Source organism: Macaca fascicularis, chromosome 15, assembly GCF_037993035.2.
Source record: "Macaca fascicularis isolate 582-1 chromosome 15, T2T-MFA8v1.1".
Classification (NCBI taxonomy): Eukaryota; Metazoa; Chordata; class Mammalia; order Primates; family Cercopithecidae; genus Macaca; species Macaca fascicularis.
The window spans coordinates 124,253,543-124,280,350 of record NC_088389.1 but is presented as its reverse complement, the minus strand read 5'-3'; the positions used below and the strand labels follow the sequence as shown (position 1 = coordinate 124,280,350).

The following is a 26,808-nucleotide window of genomic DNA, read 5'->3' as shown; positions in this document are numbered from 1 at the left end:
CCAGGGGAAAACCCTACCAAACTAAAGCTAGGAAAAATTTAACTCTTTTAATCTATTCTATTACTCTTTCTTCTTTCCTCATTCTATTGCTGACCATCTAGTTATTAATATAACCAAGTCAATTTCACCTCAAACTATTGCATTTAATGCTTGCCTTGTTATACCCTGTGAGGACTTGCCAAGTCAAAGACAGCTTTCTACTTCAGAAAAGTACTTCTGTCCCTCCTGACTCTCCTCAGACGAGGCATTAGTAAACTAGGACCATTTAATCCAGCAAGATTTTGATAAAGATCCCAGTGCCAACCAGGAGTGTTGCCCCCCCCCACCGATATAGAGCTTTCACTGGTCCAACATTCCGTGGACTACTAAAGAGCAACGATGGGCTGCCCCAGCCAGTGTTTGTAATTTCCCTAAAACCATACATTCATTTTACTAGAGGATCATAGAAGTTAATGACTTAAAAAAAACTTTAGCAATTAAGACAGGATACCAGGATGCAAATGCCTGGTTAAAATGGATCAAATATTCCATCTGCACATTAAACAAAAGCAATTGTTATGCTTGTGCACACGGCAGGCCAGAGGCCCAGATTTTCCCCCTTCTACTAAGGTGGTCCTCCAGTCGACCAGGCATAGGCTGCATGGTAGCTCTTTTCCAGGATTCTACAGCCTGGAGTAATAAGTCATGCCAAACTCTCTCTCTGCTATACCCCAAAGTCCGGCACCCTGTGGTTCAGCCCGAGGGCCATCCAGATTCTGTCTCCCAACACTAAGTTCACTTCGTGTCTCTCACGACAGAGAGGAAACTTAGCATTCCTTGGAGACCTGAAAGGATGCAGTGAGCTTAGGAATTTTCAAGAGCTTATCAATTAGTCAGCCCTTGTTCAACCCCGAGCGGATGTGTGGTGGTATTGTGGTGGACCTTTACTGGGCACTCTGCCGAATAACTGGAGTGGCACTTGTGCTTTATGTCCAATTGGCTATCCCTTTCACCCTGGCATTTCATCAACCAGAAGGAAAAAATAATAATAAGACATCATAAAGTGAGAGAAGCCCCTTATGGGTCTTTCGACTCTCATGTCTATTTAGCTGCAATTGGAGTCCCACGAGGAATACCAGATCAATTTAAAGCGTCAAATCAAATAGCTGCAGGATTGGAGTCAATATTTTAGTAGGTGACAGTTAATAAAAATGTAGATTAGATAAACTACATCTATTACAACCAACAGCAACGAGCTTTTCATGAGTTAAAAGAAAAACTCACGTCAGCCCCAGCCCTGAGGCTACCTGACCTGGCAAAACTCTTTACACTCTGTGTGTCAGAAAGAGAAAAAATGGCAGTTGGAGTTTTAACCTAGACTGTGGGGTCCTGGCCAATGCCAGTGGCCTATCTCTCAAAACAACTAGACAAGATTTCCAAAGGCTGGCCCCCAGGTCTAAGGGCCCTAGCAGCAAAGGCCCTGTTAGCGCAAGAAGCAGATAAACTAACCCTTAGGCAAAACCTGAATATAAAGCGCCCCCCATGCTGTGGTAACTTTAATAAATACCAAAGGACATCATTGGTTAACAAATGCTAGATTAACCAAGTACCAAACCTTGCTATGTGAAAATTCCCATATAACCATTGAAGTTTGCAACACCCTAAACCTCACCACTTGCTCCCAGTATCAGAGAACCCAGTTGAACGTAACTGTGTAGAGGTGTTGGATTCAGTTTATTCTAGCAGGCCCGACCTCCGAGATCATCCTTAAACATCAGTAGACTGAGTGGTACGTGGACGGGAGCAGCTTCGCCAGCCCCTGCAAAGTGACTCTGAAGAAGACAACAAGCCCTGCTCCAGTCACACCCGGAAGCTGACTGGTTCACACATGGCCAAAGCATGAGGAAACTCATCGCGGGACTCATTTTCCTTAAAATTTGGACTTGTACAGTAAGGACTTCAACTGACCTTCCTCAGACAATTTGGACTTGTACAGTAAGGACTTCAACTGACCTTCCTCAGACTGAGGATTGTTCCCAGTGTATACATCAAGTCACTGAGGTAGGACCAAAGGTTGCTAAGGTCCTATTATTTTACAGTTATTGTAAGTGTACTGGAACTCTAAAAAGAATGTTTGTATAATGTTATTCTATACAAGGTATGTAGCCCAGGAAATGACCAACCTGATGTGTGTTATGACACATCTGAGTCTCCCATGACCACAGTTTTTTAAAACAAGATTAAGAACTGAAGACTGATAGGGGCTCATAAATGATACGAGTAAAGTGTTAGCTAAAATAGAAAAAAAAAAAAGGGTGCCCAAACAAGTCACCTTAAAATTTGATGTCTGTGCTGTCATTAATAGTAATAAGTTAGGAATAAGGTGTAGTTCTCTTAACTAGAAAAGAGGCTATATGGCAGAAAATAAGTACATCTGTCATAAATTAGGACTGTGTGGAAATAAATGTAAATACTGGTCTTGTGTCATTTAGGCCACTTGGAAAAAACAAATGATGAGAAGGATCCAGTCCGCCTTTGGAAAGGAAAAAATGGCCCTTCCTGTACTAAGGGTCAATGTAACCCCTTAGAGCTGGTAATAACCAATCCTTTTGATCTTCGCTGGAAAAAAGAGGAGTGTGTGACCTTAGGAATCGATGGGGCCAGACTGGATCCTTGAGTAAATATCTTGGTTTGAGGAGAAGTTTACAAACACTCTCCTAAGCCAGTGTTCCAAACTCTCTATGATGAACTAAATGTGCCAGTATCAGAAATTCCAGGAAAAACAAGAAATTTGTTTTTGCAATTAGCCAAGCATGTAGCACAGTCTCTCAATGTCACTTCATGTTATGTATGTGGAGGAACTGTAATAAGAGATCAGTGGCCATAGGAAGCCTGGGAATTAGTACCTACAGACCCAGTTCCTGATGAATTCCCGGCTCAAAAGAATCACCCTGATAATTTCTGGGTCCTAAAAGCCTCAATTGTAGGACAATATTGCATAGCTAGAGAAGAAAAAGAATTCACTCACTCCGTAGGATGACTTAGTTGTCTGAGACAGAAACCGTATAATGGTACCACAGAAACAGTCACTTGGTGGAGTTCAAATCACACAGAGAGGAATCCATTTAATAAATTCCCAAAGTTGCAAACTGTGTGAACCCACCTGGAGTCCCACCGGGACTGGACAGTCCCCACTGGATTATACTGGATATGTGGGCATAGAGCTTATGCCAAATTACCTGATCAGTGGGCAGGCAGTTGTGTTATTGGCACTATTAAACCATCTTTCTTCCTACTGCCCATAAAAACAGGCGAACTCCTGGGCTTCCCTGTCTATGCTTCCCACGAAAAGAGAAGCATAGCTATAAGAAATTGAAAAAATGATAAATGGCCCCGAGAGAATCATACAATATTATAGGCCTGCTACTTAGGCACAAGACGGCTCATGGGGATACTGGACCCCCATTTACCTGATCAACCGAATCATATAGTTACAAGCTGTCTTCAAAATAATCACTAATAAAACCAGCAGAGCCTTGACTATTCTGGCCCGGCAAGAAACTCAGATGAGAAATGCTATCTATCAAAATAGATTAGCTCTTGACTACTTGCTAGCAGCTGAAGGAGAGATCAGTAGGAAATTTAACCTTACTAATTGCTGCCTACACATAGATAATCAAGGGCAAGTAGTTGAAGACACGGTTAGAGATATGACAAAACTAGCACATGTGCCCATGCAAGTGTGGCATAGATCTGATCCTAGGGCCATGTTTAGAAAATGGCTCCCAGTGCTAGGAGGATTTAAAACTCTTATAATAAGAGTTATAATACTAATAGGAACCTACTTACTGCTCCCTTGTTTGCTACCTGCACTTCTTCGAATGATAAAAAGCTTCATCGCTACCTTAGTTCACCAAAATGCTTCAGCACAAGTGTACTATATGAATCACTATTGATCTGTCTTGCAAGAAGACATGGGTAGTGAAAATGAAAGTGAGAACTCCCACTAATAAAATGAGTGAGAGTCTCAAAAGGGGGGAATAAGGGAGGAGACCACCTCTCATATCATCTTATGCCCAATTTCTGTCTCCAAAGAAAGAAAAAGTAAAAACTAAAAGGCAGAAATGAAATCCACAGGCAGACAGCCCAGCACAGCACCCTGGGCCTGGTAGTTAAAGATCGACCCCTGACCTAATTGGTTCTGTTACCTGTAGATTACAGACGTTGTATAGAAATGCACTGTGAAAATCTCTATCTTGTTTTGTTCTGATCTAATTACCGGGGCATGCAGCCCCCAGTCACATACCCCCTGCTTGCTTAATCAATCACAACCCTCTCACATGCACCCCCTTAGAGTTGTGAGCCCTTAAAAGAGACAGGAATTGCTCACTTGAGGAGCTCGGCTCTTTAAACAGAAGTCTTGCCGATGCCCCCTGGCCAAATAAACCCCTTCCTTTTTTAACTCGGTGTCTGAGGAGTTTTGTCTGTGGCTCGTCCTGCTACATTCCCATTTGTTTTTAAAATAGACTTTGTTTGTTAGAGCAGTTTTGGAATCACAGCAAAACTGGGCAGAAGGTACAAAAGCTTCCCATATACCCATCCCCCAACAGACTCCCCCATAGAGTGGTAAGTTTGTTACAATCAGCTTACATTGACACACAATTATCACCCAAAGTCCATAGTTAACATTAGGGCTCACTCTGTGTTGTGCATTCTGTAGGTTTAGAAAAGGTATAATGACACTATAGTATCACGCAGAGTGGTTTCACTGCTCTAAAAATCCTCTGTGCTCCAACTATTAATCTGTCCCTCTCCTTGAAACCCTGGGAACCACTGCTTTTTTTTGTTTTTATACTTTAAGTTCTAGGGTTCACGTGCACAACCTGCAGGTTTGATACATAGGTATACATGTGCTATGTTGGAACCACTGATCTTTTTACTGTCTCCATGGTTTTGTCTTTTCCAGAATGTCACAAGGTTGAAATCACAGAGTAGGTAGCCTTTTCAGACTGGCTTCTTTCATTGGATAATGTTCATTTAAGGTCCCTCCATATCTTTTCATGGCTTAATAGCTTGTTTCTTTATAGCACTGAATAATATTCCATAGTTTGGATATATCACAGTTTATCCATTCACCTATTGAAGCACATCTTGGTTGCTTCCAAGTTTAAGCAAGGATGAATACACATTCATGCGCAGATTTCTGTGTAGACCTAAGTTTTCTGTTCATCTGAGTAAATACCAAGTAGCACAACTGCTGATTGTATAGTAAGCATGTATTCAGTTCTGTATATTATTTCTGTTTATAGATGAGGAAACTAAGACAAAGAGAAGTCAAATAATTTGCCTAAAGTTACACAGTTACTAAGCATGAGAACTGGAATTTGAATTCCCACAGTTCAGCTCCAGAGTTTGTGCTCTTAAGGACTACACGTATAGTTTCTGAACAATAAAGACCTATTAAATAATAAAATTTAAACACATAGAGTTTTAAATATTTAATTGGCTTTTATTCATGATTCATGAACTAGGCAACATAATATTCACTCTACAAAATAGAAAGGAGCTCCACTGGGTATGGCAGGACAATTGGCTTTTTATAAGGCAGCTGCAGCAGGAACAGGGAAACAGCCCAGTACAAAGAGCAGACTGGTTATCCTCTGGTTACTCTCCTTGTATGAGTTTAAGCAGTGACTTCCTTATGCTGGCCAGGTTGACTGGGCCCCTTCCGACCGGATGCTGCAAATCTCCTGTTTTGTTTTGCTTTTTCCTAGAAAACTGGCCCATTTGTGGATTTCCTGTTGGTTTGTGTTTTAAGTTTTAGTTTAATTATGTGGCACGTAGCACGACTGACTCCATTTTGATTTGGTCTATTAGGGTCTAGTGTAGAAACTCGGTCCAAATCAATGGGCTCACATAAATTTTATTTACTCAATCTGTTTTCCTTTGTGTAGATATTAATAATTTACTGATTTTTTAATCAAAATTTTCATTCACTGTTATCTCAAAGACAAATATCAGGAACATGGCCCCTTTATACATTTTAGCCTCCTATCTCCTAACAGAAACAGGAATGCTAGTCTAAATGTAAGATTATAAAATCCAAACACATTTCAATAGAGGAGTTGGCACGTATTAGCTTGGTGATCTTAGGCACATTTGTTAATATCTCTGAGACTTACTACCTACCCTACTGGATCACTGTAAAGATGACCCGAGAATGTATATGCAGACCTAATTCCGTCCCCAACATGTAAGTCAATCTATTCTCAATACAGCAGCTACAGTAATCCTGTGAACTTCAGTCAGTCATGTCACCCCTCTCTTCAAAACCCTCCACATCACCCTAATTAAAATTTAAATCACTCCCCCATTTCATTTTTCTCCACAAGACTTATGACATCTAACACATTATATACTTTATTTATTTGTCCTGTCTATTGTCTGCCTTCTCCTACTGGAATGTAAGCTCCATGAAGGAATAGATTTGTTGGATATATACATGAATAAACATTCAATAAAAGGCAGCTGCCACCACCACCACCAACACTTTTATCACTTAATCTCTCTGAATGTCAGCTTTTTCATCTGTAAGGTAGGAACAGTAATCTTGCCTTACCCATCTCAGGGTTATTGCTAAGAACATATATAATTGCCGGGCGCGGTGGCTCAAGCCTGTAATCCCAGCACTTTGGGAGGCCGAGACGGGCGGATCACGAGGTCAGGAGATCGAGACCATCCTGGCTAACACGGTGAAACCCCGTCTCTACTAAAAAATACAAAAAAAAACTAGCCGGGCGAGGTGGCGGGCGCCCGTAGTCCCGGCTACTCGGGAGGCTGAGGCAGGAGAATGGCGGGAACCCGGGAGGCGGAGCTTGCAGTGAGCTGAGATCCGGCCACAGCACTCCAGCCTGGGTGACAGAGCGAGACTCCGTCTCAAAAAAAAAAAAAAAAAAAAAAAAGAACATATATAATTATGTGGCAGCACTACGCAAACACAAGGAATAGCGTTATTCTTATTTAGTCTTCCTGATCACATTTATATCTCTAACTTCCTGCCCATTTTCTATGTGACAGATTTGTGTTCCAGTTCCCTGAGGGTTGGATTTGTTTTCTTCTCAGCAGAAGGTACAGAGGCTTGATACAGATGCACGATAGCAGTAACTTCTACCCTCAGCCCACATTTTCTCTCCTTTAGGATGCCTTCCCTAGTATCAATTACATATTTTACCCACATCCCTCATCATGTAGGGGTGAGTAAAGATTTATTGTATGTAGGTTTATGTGGCTCAAATGCTATAAAAACAGCCTCCTAATACCACTGTAGTATTTTCTTCTTGAGGAATTAAAGCACTGCTTATGATTCCTTATGTAGTAAAATTAAACAAAAATAGATTTCTTTTAAACTGAAATGTCCTCACCTCTGAATTTATAACCTAAAAAAATGACATGACTATATAAAATTCCTTTTCTTTTCAAATCACCCCAGAGGAAGCTAGGCAACATTTTAAAAAAAAAACCCTTTTCTTTTTTCAGACCCCTCAACATTTCTGATACGGTTAGTCCTGGGGAAAGGAGTGAGAGCCACCTAGAAACGTGTTGTCTCTGGCAGAGTTTACTACACTATTACCTTCACGGGCTTTGTGATTTCACACCTCAGATACACCCTAGAGAAATCTCCAAGGCTCTCAGGAGACCAATCACAGATTGGGGGAAAACAACACTTCAGCAGGAACCCTGCTATTTCATCGTTTAAAGAAATAGGCTATTTGATTTGGATTCTTCAGAAAACACATTATAATAAAGAATGGGTAAGATGTTAACTATAGATGAAGCTGGTTTTTACAACCAAGGTTTCTATATTTCCCATCCTTTTTCCCACAAGCAGCCACAGGTGGCTTATTTGATTGAAACTTATTCCCATAGGTTCAATCAACCTCAAATCAAAGATACTCCAAAGATGCTTCTAAGCTCATCGAAAGGCCAACAATTCCTAATTAAACCCATCAGATCACCTGGATGACTTTCTTAAAATCCCAAACTGCTGGGCACTCCCCTCTAGAGTTTGCACTCAGTAGTTTTAGAGTGGAACTGAGAAGTCTGCATTTCTAACTCGTTTCCATGTGATGCTGATGCTTTTAGAACCACTGCACTAGGTAAGCAGTTTGCATTTACCTAACAGCAAGTATTCATATTCATATAGGTTCCTGTGAAGGTCTGTTTCCTGGGTTCTATTTAGTTGTCAAACATTATAAACTTTCTTTTTATAGTTCCTGAGCCAACCTTCACAAAATCATGAAATACAGCAGGAAGACCTACATCATCAAGCAGATGTAGAAACAAGCTCATATTCCTGGATGAGACCTGGCTACCAAAATTCTGTTTTAAGACAAACACATCACTTGAAATCTGAGCATTGCTATACAGGTGGTATCAACAAGATCAAAGACTCTCCAAATATCAGACACTTTTTAGTGAAGTACCAGATACCACAATTTGGACACCATAATGTGACTTTATGATCAATACATGTTCATTATCTGAATATCCCTATTAACAAATATATAAATATTGTAGATACATAATTATGTTTACCTTTAAATACATCTTTTGTGACACTGCTTGAAATTTTTTTCAATTGATAATTTCAGGCTAGTTGCAGTGGCTCATGCCTGTAATCCCAATATTTGGGAGGCTGACATGGGAGGATCGCTTGAGCCCAGGAATTTGACACCTGCCTGAGCAACATAGTGAGACCCCCATCTCTACAAAAAATATAAAAAATTAGCCAGGTGTGATGGTGAGCACCTATAGTCCCTATAGTAGTAGTGAAAGCTACTACTCGCGAGGCTGAGGCAGGAGGATCGCTTGAGTCTGGGAAGTAGAGGTTGCAGTCAGCCATGATCACACTACTGCACTCCAGCCTGGGCTACAGAGTGAGACCCTGTCTTAAAAAAGAATAATAATAATTTCAGCTAGTTCAATAGAAAAATCTCAAAATACTGAGTATAGCAGAGTTTGTTATTCACTTCATCCCTATTTATATACAGACTAGGAAGAATAACAAGATTTTCTACCTCTTCAATTCGTGAACTATTTCTCTATTTTTCTAACAGTTATTCTGTAAAACCTATTTCGTGTATCTGGGAGGCAAGCCTGGGTGTCTAAAAACACAGGCAGGTGTGTAGCTCTTGGGAATTCACAGGCTTAGATCAGATCATCCATAGCAAGATATATAGGACATCTCATTTAGGCAGTGATTTAACTCATAGATTAGCCTTCCCTTCCTCCTGAGACTCTGGAGAAAAGACTGTTAGAGAAATTTTATAAAGAATAAGCCCATAGAGCAAGGAACAACAGGAGTTGGTTATCCAAGAACCTGCGCTCTCAGTAAGCTTTTGGAAGACAGAAAGCACATGAAAGTGAAGGGGCAACTAAAACCAAGGGGGGAAGTTATGGCCCTAGTATAGATGATTGCATCTCATCAGAAAAGATGGAAGCCAGAGAGAGTGAGATGACTATTTCTTCAATTTTGAAAGAAAGCAATGGTCAGTCAATAATTCTATAACCAGTTAAACTCTCCTTCAAAAATGAAGGAGAGCCGGGTGCAGTGGCTTATACCTGTAATCCCAGCACTTTGGGAGGGTGAGACAGGTGGATCACCTGAGGTCAGGAGTTCGAGACCAGCATGACCGACATGGTGAAACCCCGTCTCTACTAAAAATCCAAAAAAATTAGCCAGGTGTGGCGGCACATGCCTGTAGTCCCAGCTACTTGGGAGGCTGAGGCAGGAGAATTGCTTGAACCTGGGAGGTGGAGGTTGCAGTGAGTTGAGATCGTGCCATTGCACTCCAGCCTGGGCGACAAGAGAGAAAATCTGCCCCTTTCCCCAAAAAGGAGAAATTAAAACATCTCAAGATCAAAACAAAACAAAACCTGAGAGAATTTGTTGCTAGCAGACCTGTCCTAGAAGAAATAGTAAAGGGAATCCCTCAGGCTGAAATGAAAAAAAAAACAGTACATTGTGATTCTCAGATCCAAAGAGATAAAGAACATCAATAAAGATAACTAAATAGATATTATAAAAATACATATATGTAGCTTTTTTCTTGACCTGTTTTAAAAAATACCTGCATAGAGCAATAATTATAAAAATGAGTCAATGAGCTTATAATATATAAAGATGTAATTTGTATTTTATGACAATGGTACAAAAGAGGTAGAAGTGAATGAAAACACACTAAAGGAAAAGTTTTTGCATACTATTGAAATTAAGTATCAATCTGAAATAGACTGTTTTAAATTAAGATGCCAATTGTAATCCCCAGAGGAAACACTAAAAATGTAACTCAAAAAATACAGAAAAGAAACAAGGGATTTGAAAAGGCATAATAAAAAATACCTAAGATAAAAGAAGGCAGGAATTGAGAAATAAAGGAACACAAAAGACATAAGCTATAAAAAAAAGGTAGGCAAATAAATCCTAATTTATCAGTAATTACATTAAATGAAAATGGATTACACATCCCAATCAAAAAGCAGAGCCCGGCAGAATGGATTAAAAAAATGATCCAACTATATGTTATTGACAAGAGACACATTTTATATTTAAAGACAGGAATAGACTCAAAGTAAAAAGATGGAGATAGATATACCATGCAAGAAGTAATCAAAATTGTGCTGATATTGCAATATTAATATCACACAAAATACTGTTTAAGACAAAAATTGTTTTGAGACAACAGGACACTTTATCATGCTGACAGTCAATTAATAAGGAAGATATAATAATTACAAACATTGTGCACCTAAGAACAGAGTTCCAAAAGACATAAAATAAAAACGTACAAAATTGATGGGAGAAATAGACAATTCAACAATAGTTGGAGACTTCAATACCTTATTTTCAATAATGGATGGAAAAACAAAACAGAAGATCAACAAGAAAACAGAAGAACACAATGAATTATATAATCCTAAGTGATGCTATGGAGACAAAAGTAATTCCATCTTGGATGCTAGTCCACCATATTGACTTCTGACTCTCCCCAGTCCTGTAAATGTCTCCTAATTCCCACTTTATTTACTATCCCTAGTGTAAGAACATCTACTCCTGCTTTTAGATCAAAGCGACCTTGATGTTATCACATAAATTATAGGCTATAATGCATTTAGCATTCTTGACTATTCTGGAGGGTTGCTTTTGTTTTGCTAGAGTATGCATACCCTTTCCCTATGGTATATAAGCCTTGGGTCTGGAGAGCAACAGTACAGATATCCACCTGTCTTGTGGCCACCAAAGACCACACTTCTGTAAGTGCCCTCAATAAATCCACCAATACCAACAAACCAGATCTGTCTGCCTCCTTCTCTGGTTTCTCAGCTCTTTCAGCATTTGGGGATCATTTTGCGTAATTACTCCTTTTGCAGAACAGACATCTAAAGAAAATTCCAGACCCAACAACAGCAGAATATACACTCAGTGCACATGGAACACTCTCCAAGGTAGACCATATGCCCATATGCCAGGCCATAAAACAAGCCTCAATACATTAAAAAAGAATGAAATCACAACATATGCTCTCTGATCATAATGAAATTAACTTAAAATTCAACAACATAGAGAAAATGTGGAAAAGTCATAAATATATACCAGTTAAACAATATTTAAACACATCTTTAAATAACTAACGGGTGAAGGTCAAAGAAAAACATACAGTGGAAAAATCTAAAATATTTTGAGTTGCCTGAAAACAAACATACACAATACCAAAACTTAGGGAATGAAGTTATGGCAGTACACAGAGGGAAACTTATAGCTACAAGTGCATACTAGAAAAGAAGAGAGATCTCAGTCAATAACCCAACCTTCCACCTTAAGTAACTGGAAAAAGAAGAGCAAAATAAACCCTCAAACAAGCAAAAGGTAGGAGGTATGCTTGAATGTATACCCCAAAGTTCCTGTGTTGGAAACTTAATCTCTAATGCAACAGTATTGAGAGACGGGACCTTTAATAGGTCTCTAAGAGGACCTTTACGAGGCTCTGCCCTCGTAAATGGATTAGTGCTGTTATCAGAAGAGTGAGTTCCTAATAAAAGGATGAGTTCGACCCCTTTCTTTTCTAATACACATGCTTTTATGCCCTTCTGCCTTCTGCCATTGGTGATGCAGCAAGAAGGCCCTCATCACATATGGGCCTCTTAACCTTGAACTTCTCAGCCTCCAGAAATGTAAAACATAAGACTTTTCGTTAGAAATTTCCCAGTGCATGGTATTGTTATTGCAACACAACACAGACTAAGAAAGTGGGAAATAAAAAAGATTAAGGTGGCAATAAATAAAATAGTAAAATGTAAAACAATAGAGAACAGCAATGAAACCAAAAGTTGTTTCTTTGAAAAGAGAAACAAAATGGACAACTTTTTAGTTAGACTGACCAATGAAGAGAGAAGACTCAAATTACTAAATCAGAAATGAAAAAGGGAATGTTATAACCAAATACAGTAATGAAAAGAATTATAAGAAAATACTGTGACAAAAAGTATGCAGATAAACAGGTAATGAAGGTAAAATAAATTCCCGTAAAGGTACAAAATATCAAAAAATGCCTCAAGAAGAAATAGAAAATCTGAATAAACCCCTAACAAGTAAAGAAATTGAGCTACTATTTCAAAACCTTTCCACAAAGAAAAGCCAGGCTTCACTGATGAGTTCCATCAAACATTTAGAAAAGAATTAACACCGATCCTTCTCAAACTCTTTCAAAAAAAGAGGAGGAGCAAACATGTTAGAATGCAATCAGTGAGCACAGTATTACACTGATACCAAAATGAGAAAAAGACATCACAAGAAAACCAAAGACCAATATATATATGAATATAGATGCAAATATCCTAAAAAAAAATTAGCAAACTGAATCCAACAACATAAAAAAAGAATATTCACCATGACCAACTTGTATTTATTTCAGGAATGCAAGGTTGGTTTAACATTCAAAAATCAATTAATGTAATACCTCATATTAACAGAATAAATGTCAAAAACCACATGACCATCTCAATAGAGAAAAAGCATCTGCGAAAATCTGTCTTCTCAGGATAAAAATACTCAGTAAACTAAGTTTATAAACAAATTTCCTCAGCCTGATAAAGAGCATCTTTGAAAAACCCACAATTAACATCACACCTGATGGTGAAAAACTTAGGGCTTCCTGCCTAAGATCAGAAATAAGAATATATACTCTCATTAGCATTATTCAACACTGTAATGGAGGTTCCAGCCAGTGTAATAATGTAAGAAAATGAAATAAAATGTTTCCATATTGAAAAGGAAGAAGTAAAACTATTTTTGCAAATGATGTGAATCTGTATATAGAAAATTCTAAGGAATCTACTTAAAAAACTATTAGAACTAGTAAGTTCAGGAAGGTGACAGAATACAAGATTGATATATAAAAACAATAATACTTCTATGAATTTAAACTAAATTTTGACTGTATTTCTGTAAGTTCTGTAAGAAAAAGATGTCTTTTTCAAGTTGAGGCAGTTCTATTTTATTCTTTCATTTTCTGAGAGTTTTTAAAAAATAATGAATGGGTGTCAAGGTATGCCAATTTTTTTTTCAGCACCAATTGATAAAATCCTGTAATGTTTTTCTTTAGCTTATGATGTGATTATACTGCCTAAACTTCAAATACTGGACCAGTTTTGCATTCCCTCTCAACAAGGCTCAAGGTGTGGCTCACAAATTTTGATAGGTTGGGTTTTCATTCAAAGTATTGTTTTTCCCTCTGCAGACACATATGTCCACTCTTACTACTTTTTTTTTTTTTTTTTTTTGAGACGGAGTCTCGCTCTGTTGCCCCGGCTGGAGTGCAATGGCCGGATCTCAGCTTACTGCAAGCTCCGCCTCCTGGGTTTACACCATTCTCCTCCCTCAGCCTCCCGAGTAGCCGGGACAACAGGCGCCCGCCGCCTTGCCCAGCTAGTTTTTTGTATTTTTTAGTAGAGATGGGGTTTCACCGTGTTAGCCAGGATGGTCTCGATCTCCTGACCTCGTGATCCACCCGTCTCGGCCTCCCAAAGTGCTGGGATTACAGGCTTGAGCCACCGCGCCTGGCCCACTCTTACTACTTGTGTTCAACATAGTATTAAGTTCTAGCCAGAGCAATAATGCAAGAAAAATAAATCTAAGGCTTCCATATTGAAAACAAAGATGTAAACTTATGTTTACCCAGAGATGTCATGCTCAACTATGCAGAACATCCAGTGAAATCTGCAAAAAATCTACAAAAATAGTAAGCTAATTTAGCAAGGTTGTGGTAAATATGATCAATATATAAAAATTAATCACTTTATGTAATAGAGATGAATAATGCAATTGAAATTTAAAACACATTTGCAACAACATCAAAAAGTATGAAATATTTAGGCATACATCTGACAAAAGATATGAAAGGCTTGTACACTGAAAACTATAAAATACTACTAAGAAAAATTGAAGAGGACCTAAATAAATAGCAAGATCTACTGTGTTCACAGTTCAGAAGACTACATGTTAAGACATCAGTTCTCTCCATCATAATTTGTAGATCACAATCCCACCAAAAATCCCATAAGGCTTTTTGTAGAAACGGACAAGCCAATTCTAAAACTTATATGGGCCAGGAGTGGTGGCTCACACCTGTAATCCAAGAGCTTTGGGAGGCCAAGGTAGAAGGATTTCTTGAGGCCAGGAGTCCAAGACAAGCTTGGCCAACATAGTGAGAGCCCCATCGTTACAAAAAATACAAATAAAAATTAGTAGGGTGTGGTGGTGTGTGCCTGTACTCCCAGCTACTTGGGAGGCTGAGGCGGGAAGACTTCTTGAGCCCAGGAGTTTGAAGCTGAAGTGAGTTATGACTGCACCACTGCACTCTGCCTGTGCAACACAGCAAGACTCCACCTCTACGAAAAAATACAAATAAAAATTAGCAGATTGTGGTGGTGTGCACCTGTGGTCCAGGTACTTGGGAGGTTAAGCCAGGAGGCTGACGTTTGTGTCCAGGAGTTCGAAGATGCAATGAGTTATGATTCTGCCACTGCACTCCAGCCTGGGCAACAGAGTGAGACCATGTCTCTATGAAAAATAAAAAATAAAATAAAACTTATATGGAAGTGCAAAGGAGCACATTAGCCAAAAGAACTTTGAAAAAGAAGAAAAAGTTGTCAGAACACCACCACCTGATTTCAAGCTACAATAATAAAACGAGTGAGGTAGCAGCTTAAAAACAGAGTAAAGGAACAACAGAATGAAAAACAATATACCTACATCTACTGGACAAATAATTTTTGACAAAAATGTAAAGATAATGAGGTAGACAAAGTATAGTCTTTCCAACAAAGGGTGCTGGAACAACTGAAAATCCATATGGCAAAAACATGAGCCTTAATCTCTTATTATCACATATAAAAATTAACTCAAAATTGATCATACATCCAATTGCAAGAACTGAAAATATTAACTTCATTAATTCAAGGCAAAAACTAAAGGAGAAATAGACAAACCCACTATATATTTGTATTTATAGTTGAGGCTTCAACATCCTTCTCTCAGTAACTGATTAAGCAGGCAGAAAAATCAGTAAGGATAGAGATGACTTGAACAGCACTATCAACTAAGTTGATCTAATTTATATATATAGAACATTCCATCCAACAACAGAAGAGCACATGGAACAGTCACCAAGATAGAACACAATCTGGGACATAAAACACACCTGAACAAATGTAAAAGAAGAGAAATAATACAAAGTATATTTTTAGACCACACCAGAATTAAACTGAAATCAATAGCTGAAAGACAGTTGGGTAATTGGAAATATTTGAAAAATACCCAACACACTTCTAATTCTAAATAACACATAGGTTAAGAAGTCTCAAGAGAAATTTAAAAATATTTTGAACTAAGTAAAAGTTAAAGTGTATACATATATATATTGCACAACAGTGTGAATGTACTTAATAGCACTGAAATGTACACTTAAAATGGTTAAGATAATAAATTTTGTTATGTGTATTTTACAATAAAAGTAATTTTTAAAAACACAACATCAAAATTTATGGGATGCTGCTAAAGTAATGTTTAGAGAGACACTTATAGCAGTAAAAGCGTATTTTAGAAAAGAAGAAAGACCTAAAATCAATAACCTATGCTTCCTCCTTGGGAAACTAAAGAAAACTAATTTAAACCTAAAGCAAGAAGGAAGAAAATGACAGACCACTAACCAAGAAAAAAAAAAAAAAAAAAAAAGGGTGAAGACACAAATTGCCAGTATCAAGAATAAAAGAGAGGTTAGCACTATTAATCCCATGCACAGCAAAAAGATAATAAAGGAATACTATTAGTAAATCTGTGCCAATAAATGTGATTATTTATATAAAATGGACCAATTCCTTCAAGTGCACAAACTACAAAAACTCCCTCAAGGGGATATAGATAATGAATAGTCCTACATCTGAAAAAGTCATAAAATTAGTAGTGAAATTAGAAAAGAAACTTCCCCAAAAAGGAAAATAACAGACTCAGATGGTTTCCCTGGTGAATTCTACCAAACATTTAAGGAAGAAATAATACCAATTCTATCATCTCTCCCAGAAAGTAGAAGAGTAGGGATCACCTCCCAATTCATTCTGTAAGGCTAGCATTAACCTAATACCAAAACTAGGTAAAGAATTTCCTCAACCTAATAGAGACTATATTTAAAAAGTCACAGTTAATATCATACTTTAACAGTGAGAGACTTGATGTTTCTCCCTTAAATCAGGAACAAGGCAAGATGTGCTCTCTCACCACTTATATTCAACTTCATATTAAAAGTCCTAGCTAAGTGTAATAAGAAAAAAAGAGAAAGGTATACAGATTGGAAAGAAAAAAGCTCTCTTTATTGATAGACAACATAATTGTCTTTCATGGTTGTCTATGGATGCAGAAAACCCCAAAGACTCTACTGAATAACTCCTGCATAGGTAAGTTTCACAAGGTTGCAAGATACAAAGTCATCCTCAGTAAACTGACTCAGGCCACGTGTTCTCACTTGTAAGTGGGAACTGAACGATGAGAAAACATGGACACATAGAGGGGAACAACATATACTGGGACCTGTCGGGGGTCGGGGGAGGAAGAGCATCAGGAAGAACAGCTAATGCTGGGCTTAATACCTGGGTGATGGGTTGATCTGTGCAGCAAACTACCATAGCACACATTTACCTATGTAAAAAACTTGCACATCCTGCACATAACCCTGGAACTTAAAGTAAATCTAAATAAATGAAGAAATACTTTGTGTTCTTGATTGAAAGATAACATAGTAAAGATGCGAATTCTCTCCAAGTTGATCTATAGGTGTAATAAAATTCATATTGAAATCCCAGCCAGGTATTTTGTAGACATAAACAAGCTTGTTCTAAAATTTATATAAAAAGGGAAAGGTGCTAGAATAGCCAATTCCATTCAGGAAAAGAAGAACAAAGTTGCAGGATTTACATGACTTGATTTCAAGACTTAATATAAAGCTACAACAATAAATATAGAGGGGCAAAACATTAGACACCTCAATTAATGGAACAGAATAGAGAGATTGGAAATAGACGCAGAAAAATATAGTCGACTAATTTTTGAAAAAGGTGCAAAGACAATCCAATGGAGAAAGAAAAGTTTTTTCAACAAATGATGTAAGACATCTGGATGTTTATATGAAGTGATTTCAACCTCACTCACACCTTACATAAAAATTAACTCAAAATGTATCTTGGACCTAAATGTAAATGCAGAAACTATTAAATTTCTAGAAAAAAAATAGGAGAAAAGCTACATGATCTTTGGTTTGCTGATGAGTTTTTATTTTTTTGAGACAGGGTCTCACTCTGTCACTCAAGCTGCTGTGCAGTGGTGCGATCACGGCTCACTGCAGCCTTGACCTCGTGGGCTCAGGTGTTTTTCCCACCCCAGCCTCCTGAGCAGCTGGGACTACAGGCGCACACCACTACATCCAGCTAATTTATTGTATTTTTTGTAGAGATGGGGGGAGTCATTTTCAGAGATTTAGGTGTGGAGCAAAGAGGAAGAGTATACCCTATTTTATTCCCTTTATACATCTCTGTATTGTTCGAAATGTATAATTATTTTAAGATTATAAATAAAACTTTGATACTATATTTTAAATTTTCTACTAAAAAACATGGGCACAGGATCTGAACAGATACCTTGCTGAAAACATATAGATGGCAAATAAGTATGTGAAAAGATGCTCAGTATAGGGGATGTGCAAACTAAAACCATAGTATGTACCATTACACATCTAACTAGCAATATCAAAGTACTGGCAAGGATGGATAGTAACAGGAACTTTCCTTTATGAATCACAAATGAAGGACATTTGCAGTTCATGGGAGGAGGTCAAAATACCAACATTAACAGGAGTTAGGAAGAAGCTGATTCCAGCACTCATGGATGATTTGGAGAGGTTCAAGACTTCAGTGGAGGAAGTATCTGTACATGTAGTGTAAACAGCAAGAGAAGTAGAATTAGAAGTCGAGCTGAAAATATGACTAAATTGCTGCAATTTCATGATAAAACTTAAATGAATGAGGGACTGCTTTTTTTTTTTTTTTTTTTTTTTGAGGCAGTGTCTCGCTCTGTCGCGCAGGCAGGGGCGCAATGGCCGGATCTCAGCTCACTGCAAGCTCCGCCTCCCGGGTTCACGCCATTCTCCTGCCTCAGCCTCCCAAGTAGCTGGGACTACAGGCGCCCGCCACCTCGCCCGGCTAGTTTTTTTGTATTTTTTAGTAGAGACGGGGTTTCACCGTGTTAGCCAGGATGGTCTCGATCTCCTGACCTCGTGATCCGCCCGTCTCGGCCTCCCAAAGTGCTGGGATTACAGGCTTGAGCCACCGCGCCCGGCCCCGGGGGACTGCTTTTTACGGATGAGTAAAGAAAGTGATTTCTTGATAGAGAATCTACATCTAGTGAAGATGCTGCACTCTGATGAACTGAAAACAAAGGATTTAGAATATTCCTTGAACTTGGTTGATAAAGCAGTGGCAGGGTTTAAGAGGACTGACTCCAGTTTTGAAAGAAGTTCCACTGTGGGCAAAGTGCTATCAAAGAGCATCACATGCTACCGAAAAATCTTTCATGAAAGAAGAGTCAACTGATGCAGTAAACGTCATTGTTATTTTAAGAAACGGTCACAGCCAACCCAGCTTTCAGCAGAAGTCTATCCTGATCAGTCAGCAGCCATCACCACTGAGGCAAGACCCTAAACCAAAAAAGATTACGACTCACTGGAGGCTCAGTTGATCCTTAGTATTTTTTGGCAATATTTTAAAATTAACATATATACATTTTTTACACCTAATGCTACTGCACATTTAATAAATTACAGTCTAGTGAAAACATAACTATTATAGGCACTGGGGAGCCAGAAAATTTGTGTGACTTGCCTCATTGTGATATTCACTTTATTGTGGTGGTCTGGAACCAACCAGCAGTATTTCTGAGGCATGCTTGTATAATAAATGCATGACATGACATAATCTCACTGAAGGGGATGGGGAGGATGGAGTGTAAGAAACTTTGGAAATGAATGGAAACTGTAAGAGAAATCAACAACAACAAAAAGCCTTGTACATAAGCACCATTCTATAATTGGTTTTTATGGAAGTATGGGTTAACAGTTCTGATACTGCTGTACCTGTATACTGGAACTGAAAAAATAAGTAAAAGCATGGTGAATGGTAGGAGCCAGATTTCTCACTATGGACTGGGAGGTTATGGATAAATAAGGAGGAAAGGTTAGAATAAACTGTGTAGTTCTCAGTTAGATTCTAAGACATCAGGGTGAAATTCTCTTTGGCTTAATATAGACACTGATAAGTAAAAATAGAAATAAAAATGTATATGCATACACAAGTTAATATACATACATATAGTTCCTACCTATGGTCACTGACAACGGCCTAAAAGCAATGGCACTCCAAGAGTGATGAGCATATCAGAGCAAATCTGGTTTCTAATACTATTTTCCAATAAAAGGAACCAGGGATCCTTGGTTGAAATGATTAATTTTAGGGCTAGAGCAGGGAATATACAAGATGAGTCTGGAGCATCACGTAGTGCCAGAAAAGTAGGGAAGTACTCAAAACACAGGGATGGATGAGAATGTCAAAAAGATGCAGAAGCAACTGAAAGAGCTCCCAATGGCAAAAGTAGAAACAATTTGAGTAACAAAATAAACAATGTAGTATTAAGTTAAAACTGGCTGGCAACAGAAGACCTAGAATTTAATAAAGACAGTTCAGTTTTATCTACATCTTTACAAATTTGAGGGATTTTTAAGTTGGTTTGTCTACATAGGAGGTCTACCACGGATCCAAGTAATAATCACTTAGAAAACAGAATTTAGAAGGTGTAGGCTAAAAGTACAATTATTCTACAATCTCTTTATAAGAATTTAAGCTATTAGGCCGGGTACGGCGGCTCATGCCTGTAATCCCAGCACTTTGGGAGGCCGAGGCGGGTGGATCACGAGGTCAGGAGATTAACACTATCCTGGCTAACATGTTGAAATCTCATCTCTACTAAAAATACAAAAAATCAGCCGGGCGTGGTGGCAGGCGCCTGTAATCCCAGTTACTCGGGAGGCTGGGGCAGGAGAATGGCATGAGCACAGAAGGCGGAGCTTGCAGTGAGCCGAGATCGCACCACTGCACTCCAGCCTGGGTGACACAGCGAGACTCCATCTCAAAAAAAAAAAAAAAAAAGAATTTAAGCTATTAAGGGCATTCACACTTTAAAAATCCACAAGCAATTAGCAGGGCTCTGTTTTCCCTGTTTTGAACTATCTAAACAGCAGCATCACATGGAACAGAAGAAAATGATCTAATGACAATACTTTCCCCATGTGCACCAGGCAACAAATGCAACTAATCACAGAGAGAAGAAAACCTCCCCTGTGGTCCTTGCTTATTATCTCTGTTTCCAAAGAGCTTTTGCTCAAAGGAAAGAAAACACTGAACTAGAGTCAGTTGATTCGTACATGATAAGGCTGATTATGCTGGAGGCATGACAGAACTTTTACAAAATAGGCATATAGAATGAAGGAAGATGTAGAGATCAGTCAGCACGGGGGCTGAAAATACTAACTCAACTATGAGGTAGAAAGAAAGAGATAGCCATCCAATAACAATGTTCAATGGACATGGTGAAGGAGACCTTGTTCAGGTAGACCACTGATATAAAGTATCAGAAACATAAGAAGTGTTCAAGAAATAATAGTAATGATGACAGTGAATATTATAAATTACCCAAGTCAGGATGGTCAGCACCTAGGAGTCTTCAGGTAAAAGGAGTTAGAAAAGATATGTGTTGGGATTAGCTGCAGAACATTATCTTGGCAATGTATTAAAAATCAACTTTTTAATGGTAAAAATGGTAAAAATTTTTACAGTTTAAAGGAAGTAAAATACAAAACTGTGTACAAGTATGTAAAAATAAATATACACAAACTGAAGCAGATTGACCAAAATACTAATGAAGGGAATATGGCTGACTTTTTTCCTTTATGTTATTTATTCTATTATTATTATTTTGTTATTGTTACTACTCAAATGACTAAAATAAACTTTAAAAATTAGTTTTTACTAATACCTTTCACTGAAGACACATTTCAAAATCTTAATTGAGACTTAAGAATTTAAAATAATCTCCTAATATTTTTTCACAAATTTAAACTCAGTGAGGAACGTATTTTTTCACCATGTTAAATTCATTGCCATTATTCAGTTTTACTGTTTAAGCATTTATTAAAATCTGTAATTACTTTATTTGCTTACTATCTTTTTCTTATATAATTTCTTTTAGGTTAGGGACCTTGTCTGTCTTCTTTACAGTTATATTGTCTACATGTACCATACTGCCTGGCACATAATAAGTGTTAATAAATATCTGCTGAATTAACAAATGGATGATTTTGGTCATAGAGAGCAAAACCTGGTAAGAAACTAGATAGTCAATTTGCCCTTAGTTTTCTCAGCAAAGTTTTTTAAAAAGATGGCCCGCTATATTTTTATGAAATTTTAAATGTCTCACATATAGTTAAGTGCTCCAGAAAATGCATCTTTTTGGAAATGAAAATGATCTTAAATATTACAGCAGGATAGGAACTCATAAGTTTGCTCTGAAGAGAGTGAGAGAGGAAAAAAACTAATATTAACAGAATATAGCTGTGCTTAGCACTCTACTAGGGCTTTACACATGCTGTCTCATATAAATGTCACAACCCTGGAGGCACGGTCCCCATTTTAAAGATTAGTAAAGTGAGAATCAGAGAGGAAGAACTGAGAATCGGAGAGGATGTCACCGGCCCAAAGTCATATAACTAGAAAGTACTAGAATTGGGATTAGAACACCAGTTCTTCCTTAAACCCACTTTATTTCCTGTATCCCACGTTGCCACCACAGAAACCAGAAAAATGAAATACAACTTTTTCAGTAACACCACATTAGGTACACGAAACGATCCAGATAGTAACTGCAAAGAAATATTTTGATTACTCAACTTACATCATTTTTAGAAAAAGAAATATATAAGTAAATTACATAAAACATGATTCTGAAGAAACATTTCAATGTATACATTTTCACATCCTCTATACTGCTTAATTTAGAACAAAGAAAATGTCTGGACTTTGAGGCAGTTGTTGGTTTTGAAAAAGGATGTCCAGGCTGGGGACGGTGGCTCACAGTTGTAATCCCAGCACTTCAGGAGTCCGAGGCGGGAGATTACTTGAGCCCAGGAGTTCAAGACCAGCTTGGGGAACATGGCGAAACCCCATGTCTATAAAAAACACAAAAGAGCAGCTGGGCGTGGTGGCACACAGCAGTAATCCCACCTACTTGAGAAGCCGAGGTGGGAGGATTGCTTGAGCCTGGCAGGTTGAGGATGCAGTGAGCTGAGATTGCACCACTGCACTCCAGCCTGGGCACCAGAGCGAGACCCTGTTTCAAACTTAAAATAAACAAATAAATAAATAAAAAGAGAGAGAGAGAGAAAGAAAAAGGATGTGCTTCTCGGGAAGGGGAACATCACACACGGGGGCCTGTCGTGGCGTGGGGGGACGGGGAGGGATAGCATTAGGAGATATACCTAATGTAAATGACGAGTCAATGGGTACGGCACACCGATATGGCACATGTATACATATGTAACAAACCTTCACGTTGTGCACATGTACCCTAGAACTTAAAGTATAATTAAAAAAAAAAAAATAGAAAAAGGATGTGCTTTTAAGAGCATTGTGAGGTCGGGTGTGGTGGTTTGTACCTGTAATCCCAGCACTACAGGAGGTCAAGGATTAATTTAAGCCCAGGAGTATGAGACCAGACTGGGTGACAGAGTGAGACCCTGTCTCAAAATAAATAAATAATAAAAGTTTAATAGTAACTTTCAAATAAATGCCTTGAACCTAGTTTTCAAGGAGGATCAGAATAGCACAGAAGGAAGCTCCTATTTACAAAAGCACAGCAAAACTGTCAAGACTGTCTCAAAATGAAAGCTGTTCCACAGCATAGGGTGCTGTCTCCTGAACCTTGGTTTTCTCCAACAAAAGATTTCCTTCCAAAGCTTGAATGGTCACTTGTCTGCAAAAGGAGACGGAATCTCTGTTTGGGAAGAGAAATTTGAGCCCCTTGGGTACAACCCCACGAAGCCTTTGGGGTTGGGTGGGAAATTAGACTAGAACAATCATTCTTAAAATGGTCCCTGGGTCACCAATATGGGAATCATCCTAGAAGGGTGTGAAAATGCAGATCCTCCAGTCCTGTCCCTGATACTGAATCCTCATTTCTGGAGTGGGAGCGGAGATTTTTGCATTTTTAAAAAGCCACAAGGTGGAATTCTTGTGCACTAAGAGGTTTAGACACAACTGGACAAGCTGGGAACCAACAGGATGAGTGGGTGGTTTTGGAGCCATATAGACTTGGATTTAAATCCCAGTTCTTCCATTTAATATTAATAGTTCTGACTGTGGCAAGTCACCCAAACGCTCTGAGCTTGTTTTCCCATACAGTAAATGAAATGACACTTTGTTGTGGAGATCAAATAAAACTGTGTGGGCATATGTATGTGTGTATACATGTATGTACCTGTATGTGTGTGTGTTAACAGTGCCTGGCAAGGAACTTTTATAAGATGACCTCTCGGAGTTTTCCAGCTCTCAGTCTATGAATGCCAGTATATTTTAATCCTTCCACATACACAACTATCGCAGGATCATCTGCTTATCCACCTCCCTAAAGCAGTGTTTCTCAACCTTTTCTTGATTTCCCCCCTCTCCTCCCAGGAGACGTTTTAGACATTTTATTTCCGAATCTGCCAACCCCATACAATTTCAATGCCATAGGTATAATGTATATCTGCTTGTTTTGAGGCTCTTTGGAAGGCCACAAAGAACGGTAATATCTACGATCTTTTTGCCCCCCTAAGAACATAAGCAATATCAGCCATATTGAGAATGCATGTCCGAGAGATAAGTGACTTGGTCAAGGTCACGTGACTAATTTAGTGGCAGAATTAGATTTAAATTAGAGGGCACAAACTGGCAGACTAGAACCAGCTTATAAATGTCTTTTGTTTGGCTTCCAGTGTTTCTCTCTTTCTTTTTTTAATTGATTGCCAACATTTACAAATTAAGAGATTTCACATAAAAAACCCGACATTCAACTTTCTCATGAAAAATCTGAGATCGCTCTGAGCGGCAGTTGAGAGGCGCTCGCCATCCCAGAACGTGGGGGTTCTCCCAGCATCTCCCAGCCTGGTCCCTGCAGACATCTGAATGTGAGATCCTCAAATCCAAGACCTTTACACTTTAGTTTCAAGCTCACGACCCTCAATGATTTGCCTCCAACCACGTATCACTTAATAACTAGACGTTTAAAAAAACAAATCTGAAACAGCCATACTGAGTGTGCGGCTAAACTAGCTGCAAATTCCGAACCTTTTCCCGCTCGGGATTCCAAGCCCTCGGCGCCGGCTGGGGTCAGCAGGACGCGCCGTCCGTGTCGCACGTCGTCTGCGGCCGGCAGACCAGGGCGCGGCCGGCCCGGAGACGCTGCCCCGCGGAGGGTCTGTGGGTAGCGGGCTCTAGGGCAGCCTCTGCGCACCCTCACGGCGCGGCACCGATCCCCGCTGCTCCCGACGCGCCCAGGAGGCAGAGGGATCCCGGCCCCGCCCGCCGGACAGCGTCCTCCGGCGAGCGCCTAGGCTGCTCCCCGCGACGGGGCGCCCCTGCTGAGGCCGCGTCCCCTGCGCTGCCCTCAGCGCGCCCGCTCGCCAGCCAATGTCAGCCGCCAGACGCCGCACGTGACGTGTGCCGGCCAATGGCGGCCTGAAGCGGACCGTGACGAGAGCGGCGGCTCTGGGCTTTTTCGAACAAGCGCGGGCGGTGAGGGAACCGTGAGGGAGGCTGAGGGGATGGTGCGGGTGCGGAAAGGGGACCCTGGGGAAGCGAACGGCGCGAGGACGGCTAGGGGACGGCGCGGGCCAAGAAGGACGGCGGCGGAGCTGGCTCCTCGCGCTCCCCGGCCGCTGGGTCGAGACCAGTGAAGGAGGAAGAGCCAGGAGAGCCCTGGAGCAGCGCGGACTGAACCAGACGTCTGGCCGCCTCTCTCCCGGCCTGCTTCCTGTGTTGTTCCCCCTGCTTCTCCTGGTTCTGGCGGCCCAACTCTTACGGCATCGCGGCCCCAGGTGATTCAGAGAAATCCGAGGAGCAGAATCTGGGTGAGGGCAAGGCCCAGCAGTTTACAGAGTGGCTGACGGGGTTTGCCTGCGTGTAACAGAAACCCCCAGATTCCAGTATCCTAAACCCACGAGGGACTTTTCCCCTCTGTCATAGAAGAAAGTGGGAGGAAGGTAGCCAAACTCGTTCGGCTCTGTCATCCGCACAGCCTCGCTTCCGTCCACAAATCTGCCTTATGGGCCAAAATAGTAGTTGGAGCTCCAGCCATCACATCCTTATTTTAGAAAGAGCCTTTCTGGAAGCCCCACACAGAACCTTCTAACTACATCTTACAGACTCGAATGTAGCATCATGACCTCGCAGAGCTGGGAACTATAATCTTAACTTGGCACATTGATGCCCTTAAAAATCTTCTTTCCAAAATGAAGGGAGGAATGAATTTAATTAAGCAACTGCAATCTGCTGCATCTTGTTTTTTCACCCTCGTAAGTGTTCCTGTGTCTCACGGCTCAGTAGAAATAAGTCCTTCCCCTGCATGTGCAGAACAACTCTCTAGGCAAATACATACTCTGTGGCAGACCCTATACTGGATACTTTATGTCTATTTTCACATTTAATTCTAGGTAGGCATTACTAGCCGCATGTTGCAGATGACACTAGAAGATAGAAATGGTGACAAACTGAATGCAGAGAGGCTGTTAGATTGACCAGATGGTCTGATACCAGTTGGCTGCAGAGTGCAAGCACATGGACCTGAGAATGTTATTTTCTGTACCAAGTCTACAAAGGCCACTCTGCCTAAAGCTGACAGGAATCAACAAAGAAGATGGAGATACGATACTGCCCTGTGGCTCAGGAAGCAGGCCCCACATAATACACCAATGCAAAAATAGTGTGACATCTAAACACCAGTATGGTAATGATGTAAAAAATTTGTTTTAGTAAGCAACAGATGAAAAGAGATTTGAAAACGTTGACTTGGTATTTCTCAGCACTGGCCTACAGAGAACTGTGCACATACTTGGACTTAATAGTAAGTAATGGAGGCCAGGC

The 26,808-nt window shown here is 39.7% G+C and overlaps 1 protein-coding gene across 17 annotated transcripts in view; it reads right to left on the bottom strand.

Moving 5' to 3' along the window:
* Positions 1–25,329, bottom strand: part of PTPDC1 (protein tyrosine phosphatase domain containing 1) — a 136,574-nt gene extending 111,245 nt beyond the window's left edge. For all 17 annotated transcript variants that reach the window (XR_012424928.1, XM_065530829.2, XM_074017900.1 and 14 more), the window contains exon 1: positions 25,015–25,329. The gene's annotated coding sequence lies outside the window, so the exon portion shown is untranslated. The remainder of the gene's footprint in view (positions 1–25,014) is intronic.
* Positions 25,330–26,808: the final 1,479 nt, after the last annotated feature.